This window comes from Camellia sinensis, chromosome 11, assembly GCF_055761805.1.
Source record: "Camellia sinensis isolate YWXY chromosome 11, ASM5576180v1, whole genome shotgun sequence".
Taxonomy (NCBI): Eukaryota; Viridiplantae; Streptophyta; class Magnoliopsida; order Ericales; family Theaceae; genus Camellia; species Camellia sinensis.
The window spans coordinates 134,316,662-134,323,018 of record NC_138971.1 but is presented as its reverse complement, the minus strand read 5'-3'; the positions used below and the strand labels follow the sequence as shown (position 1 = coordinate 134,323,018).

General features: G+C 36.9%; 1 long non-coding RNA gene across 1 annotated transcript; it reads right to left on the bottom strand.

Moving 5' to 3' along the window:
• Window positions 1–345: 345 nt before the first annotated feature.
• On the bottom strand, window positions 346–2,597 carry LOC114294950 (uncharacterized). The gene is made up of 3 exons (XR_003640673.2): window positions 2,102–2,597; window positions 1,151–1,213; window positions 346–515 (listed from the first exon to the last, which is right to left on the bottom strand). It is a non-coding gene; the product is annotated as an uncharacterized LOC114294950 (long non-coding RNA).
• Between the last annotated feature and the right edge of the window lie 3,760 nt (window positions 2,598–6,357).

The window sequence follows — 6,357 nt, the reverse complement described above, 5'->3', positions numbered from 1 at the left end:
GAGCTCCCACGAGCTCGGTTCTTCCTTTCACTGCTTGTACCTCGGTTTGACATATTCCAACTGTGTTGTCTGAGACCGGACTAATCACATCGAGCTTGGACCAAGCTAAGCAATAGCAAGGTTCTGAGGAAAGCTCAACATACTTCGGCCCAATATAGTATGACCGAGCTAACTGTCATCGCGCCGACCGTGGTGACTGAGCTAACCACCAAGCTCCTTCGGACTGGGCTATCTGCAAGGCTCTTCTGGACCGGACTAATTACAAGGCCCCTTTACTCAACCCTTCTTACTGTGGCCCATAGAATGGCCCATTACCAAACTCGGCCCAATTTATATATAAATTACCCTCTCAGTAACTTGTATTCCCAACACAAATCTTTCTTTTACTTTGGACAGTTGTGCATTCACAGTGTAAATTGGTTCTTCAAGTTACTGGAATTAAACACAGCAAATTTCATTTTTATCTATCAAGGAATCTTTTCTCCAGAACGGTTCCATCTTAAGGCAGAAATTTCCTACAACAACAATACTCAACAATGTTATGCTTTGTTTGGTAGGAAGGAAATGAAAAGAGAAAAAAATAATTGAAAAAGTTATTAAATATTATTCCCACGTGTCATTGAACACAAATTTGGAGGGAATTCAATTTAATTTAGGTACAAACAACACTCAAGGAACAACAAAATAAATATATTTTCCCCTAAACTCTTATCTACTTTGTTCTTAATCAAATTGGAATATCTCATGCAAAGAAGATTGAAAAAACATAAACAAATGGACAATGTTTCAAATATTTTTGCATCAAAAATCTAAAAATACAAAACTGATCTATACCATCATTATCTATCTCATTATGGGCTTGAGGTGATATGCATCAATAAAAAGTGTCATTCCTATGCATCAATTAGCAAGTGTAAACAATTGGAGCTAATTAAAAAGTGTTCTAATTAGCTCCCTCCATTAGCATAGTCTCCACACTAACTGGAAAGGTTGGCATCATTTCCAAAACACAAGAAGGTCAACACAACTAGATCAAAAATAACGATGACAATAATGACTAATGAACAACATAGGACAGCATCCAATAAACAAAATCATGAATCTCACATTCCCAATACAATTATGATGAGATACACTTCAAAGATAGTACCTCTGGATGCCACTGGAAGGCAGTAACAGGATAATTGTGTGCATGGACTGTGGAGACATAGACCTGATACAAATAAATGTTCTAAATTTAGAATGTTCAAATATATAGGGAGAAAAAAAAAACATTGGAGAGTAAAACTTATTTATTGATAAAAATAAATAATCAATTGATAATTCATATAGAGAAAATTTTAGCTGGAATATCATATAGATTGATAATTGATAAAATATAACAAATTGCCCGTAGTCAATACGTTATTATCTGAATCTGCACTAGCTGTTAAGACCTTGAAGAAACTACATTGTTCCTTATACTCTCCAAATCTTTCTGGTGATACACCATACTATTGCATAAAGGAATTCAACTCACTAAGGTCAGCTACTATGTACTTTGCAAATCTAAGTACTTAGCAAATCTAAGGTCAGCTACTATACACTTTGCAAATCTAAGTACATAACTATTATGGAGTCTTGATAAGTCAACATCCACTAAGGTACATAATAGTGACTGTTGCCCAATTTTTTATTCATAAACTGACCAAAGTTGAATTATTTTTTGCATTGTTATATTAACTTCTACATACAGATGTAAAGCAACCCAAGAATGAAGTGAATTTCCAATATCAGTACCTTTTGGAATGAGCCATGGGTTTGGAGCCCAATATGTGAACACAAAGCCCTTTTAGAACTCTTAACACAAAGGAGCTACAAACCCAAGAATTGATTTTTAAGAAACGCCTAAACCAAAAAACTTCATCCATACTAGTCCACTTTTTAACTAATACCTTTGTCAGTTTATTAAATTGCAGAACAACAATTCTGATATGTTTTAATCAATACCACCATAGTTTGAGGCATTTTGTCAAATACCTGGTAGGCATGAATATCAGATATGCTTTATTCCTTCTTTAATATACATAGATAAGGATAAACACCAAAGAAAAGAACTTACAAACTTCAAATCACACTCAACTCAGCAACCCATGGTCCCAATTACTTGGGTTTAGCCATGTGTTAAAATCATTTTTAGTCTATCCAGTTATGGAAAGTTGTTGGTGAGATAGCATGGTAGCCTTCTGGGAAGCTGGTAGGCACTAGACGCTAGGGAACAAAATTTTCAGTTCCCATTTAAACAGCAAAAAAATATTTTTGTTTCCAAAGAGACAAAAACAAAGCACTAGTAGAATAGTGAAATTCTAGTATTTCCATAAAAAATTCAAATCCCATTGGAACATACTGAAAGGCATCAATACATAGCGCAATAGACCAAATTTAGAATTTTCATAAATTATTTTGCAAATTGTTTGACAAAAATTTATAAGGATGTATTTTACTATAGTAATAAATATTATTAGTAATATAGAATTGCTAATATTATTATTGTCTAAGTGGAATTTTGGCTCTTATTTTGAAAATTATTTTGCTACTATTATTATTGACAAATCCATTGCCTTGTGGCCTAGTGGCATGGAAGCAGCACTTAGGTGCTTGTACAAGAGAGGCTGGGGGTTCAACTTCCCCTAAGAGCTAATCTAACAACTTACAATTGACTTTCGCCTATCCAAAAAAAAAAAAGTATGTGAACTAGTAGAGATCACTTGGTACAGCTTGATAGAAGTTACTCATAAGTTCTGTACTAGTCGGAACACATTTAGAATAAACTGATGGCTTCCTTGGCCTTCAGTGTGAATTTTTATCCTTAAATTCCAGGAAACTTGCCACTATTAAATTGTTTATCAAATAGTAGGATCCATAACTATTTAGAGACAACTCTTTTATCTAAGAATTAGATCATAACAGAAAAGTTGTTGAGTGAAAACTTGTATTAGAATATAAAACCTGCTCTAAACTAAGAACCAAGCGTAGTATATGGAATCGAAGAACTTCGGAATATAGTTGAAGAACACACCCCAAATATTTTAAATAATGGTTGAAAATTTTTCCTTTATATTCTTCTTCTAGAATAGTTTTTAGCTATTCCCAATTCATTTTTTCATTTTACAACGAGTTACGTGACTTTTCAATAATGACAGATTTCATTTTTGCCCCTGGCTCTTAACACGTTGCATAAATATATTGCGACCACTAAATGAACATGATGAATTCAAAAAAGATTACCTCTTCCATTAAGGGGGACTCCTTTGCTAACTGGGAGGAAGATGAAGAATTAGGCATGATAGATCCGGTCAAGGAACCATTGCCTAAACTAGAGATGAAGTAAGAAGTAGGCGCAGATCCATTGCAGGCTTCTGCTTGCAGAGGCATGTTTTGTGGGCTAGTAGAACCTCTCTTGCTGGTTAACTTAGAATTCAGTTCTTCAATCCGAGATATAAACTTGTCCATCCAGTCATTCAGTGTGGAAATATGTTTCTGACAGCTGTGTGATAGCTCCCTATGGAGAAAAGAGGGGGGGGGGAAGAGTGTTCATTAACAAAGAACATTTACTAGCATAACTATACCACAGGAACAATTTAGTTTGAAAATTGCAGTAATTTTAGGGACTAGCAAAAAAATACCACTCACCTGATTTGTTAATGTTGCTTGTGATTCAGTTGTCCTCTTGTTCGGTTTTTATTCTTGGCAATCCCGTTCGACAAAACTCGTTTCAGTTGTATTTATTTTTGCACTTTTATTTCAGTGAGGCTATGAGTGTTTAGATGTGAATCCAACCCAAATTGTGCCTTTCAGAGAAGTTTGTGATGCTAATGCTTTCAAGATTGCCACTTCGCTGATTATGACGGGAATCGAGCTGCTCGGTCAGCTCGCGGGGGTCCAGGGGGCAGCACCCCTTGGCGGGTCTGGGACAGCGCCCAGGCGGGGTCGAGGGGCAGCGCCCCAGAAGCAAAATGCAAAAATGCATTCAAAATTGCCTGTTCGCTCGAGCGGACATTCCCCCGCTCGAGCGGAGAATGCCAGGTTTCAGAAGTTTGTCAGGTCTTTAAAAATACTGGGAGGTGTGATTTCGCGCTCGAGCGGGTTCTGAAGCGCTCGAGTGGACCTCTGTTTTGTCACACGTATATTTTGCTGAAACCACTCGAGCGGGCTGCTGGGCGCTCGAGCGGAGATCGCGGGACAGTTTTCTATAAATTCGTGTTTCAGTCCAAATCTAGGATTACTTCTCCAGATCTTCTTTTTGGGTTCTAAGGTTTATATCTGGGGATTTTTTGCTAGTTTTCTTTGATGTTTTTATTGAGTATTCAACTCATGGTTTAAGAAGTATACATCAAAGGTTTGTTTGTTTATTCTACACACAAAAGAGAAAGAGTTGTTCTTCGGTGGATTCTGAAGAATTCGAGCCTGAAGCTTTGGTGGATTCTGGAGTGGCTCATTGTTAAGACAATTCCGAGGTGAAGACGGGGTTGGAAGAGACACATAGAGGTTGGTTCAATTCGGGCGTGGATTCACTAGGTAATTAAGAGTATACCTCTGTAATTCCTTTATATCTTCTTAGTGGATTGTTTTGTGGCTGTTGCCCGTGGTTTATTTTATCACAATTGGAGGTGTCCAATTGTGGTTTTTTCACGTAAAATCGTTGTGTCGATTTGTCTTGATTGTTTGATTGGGATTGTTATATACTGCTTAAAATTGATACATAAACACAAATCAACATCTAGAGAATTTCTAGATTTTTCAATTGGTATCAAAGCAGGCCGCTCTATTTTTTTTTTTGTTTTACAAATCTATTAGAGCGAGATCTTGTTTGATTTGTGATAATGGATACAATTCGTGAGGGAAATTCTGTGGTTCGACCACCCCTACTTGACAGATCCAATTATTCTTTTTGGAAAGCCCGGATGAGATCGTTTTTGAAATCAATAGATGAAAAAGTTTGGCAATCTGTCGTGAATGGGTGGACTGAACCAACAATTACCATTGATGGAGTAACTTTCCCCAAACCAATTGAAAAGTGGGACACAATTGATTACCAAAATAGTAGCTGGAATAGTAAAGCTATCAATTCTCTCTTTTGCCCTGTCACACCTGAAGAGTTTAGTCGTATTTGCAATTGTGAAGTCGCAAAAGAGGCTTGGGATATCTTACAAACTATTCATGAGGGCACTCCTTCTGTTAAACGCTCAAAACTTCAAAGGCTCACGTCTAGTTTCGAAAACCTTTCAATGAAAGATAGTGAGACCTTTAATGAATTTTATGCGAAGTTGAGTAACATTGTAAATTCCAGCTTCAATTTAGGTGAAAAAATACCAGAATCGAAAGTTATGGGAAAAATTTTGAGATCCTTGCCCGATCGGTTCCAACCAAAAGTTACAGCTATTGAGGAGGCTCAAGATGTTGACAACCTCAAGCTGGATCAGTTGGTTGGAAATCTCCAAACTTATGAGGCACATAGGAATTTCAAAAAGAAACAAAAAGATATTGCTTTTAGTAGTTCTCATAGAGTTGGAGAGGATTCTGATGAGGATTGTGAGATAGATTCCAAGATTACGGCTGCTTTTGTTAAACAATTTAAAAAATCTTTTCTGAAAAAGAACCCTAAACTTTTGGAATCTACTCATACCCATAAATCTAAAGGCAAAGATAAACTCAAAATTAATTCTATAGCCAAGAAAGAGAAAGGAAAGATACAAGGGAACTCTGAAAGAGTCCAATGCTATGAATGCCAAGGATTTGGCCACTTTGCTTCAGAATGCCCCACTTGTTTTGAAGAAGAAGAAAGCCCTCGCTATCACTTGGGATGATGAATCAGAATCTGATGAAGATGAAAGTGACAATGAAGATCAAAGTGAAGAGGGACATAAACGATTCCTTGCTTTCATGGCGGCTTCTGAAACTGAAAGACGAACAGAGTATCCGAAGAGGTCGGTTGAGAATGCCACCGATGATGAATCCTCGGAGAGTGATGATGAAGAGCTTGAGCAAGCTTATGAAAAGTTGTATAAGGAATCTCTTAACTTATCCAAATTGAATGACAAACTCACTACGAAACTCAAAGCATGTGAAAGTGAGAATGTCAAATTAAAGAAAGAGATTTTCGAGGCTAGGAATGACGCCCTTAAGATTTCAAATGATCGACAAGCTCTTTGTGCAAAACTCTTGACATGTGAGATAGAGTAGAATGAGCTACAGCAGATCTATGCAACATATGAAGAAAAAATTGAAACTCTCGAGATGTCTCAAGTTGCTTTGGAAGAACTAATGATCAAGAAAGAGGAAGAACTCAAGTGTGCTATGGCTACCATTGGTCTTTGG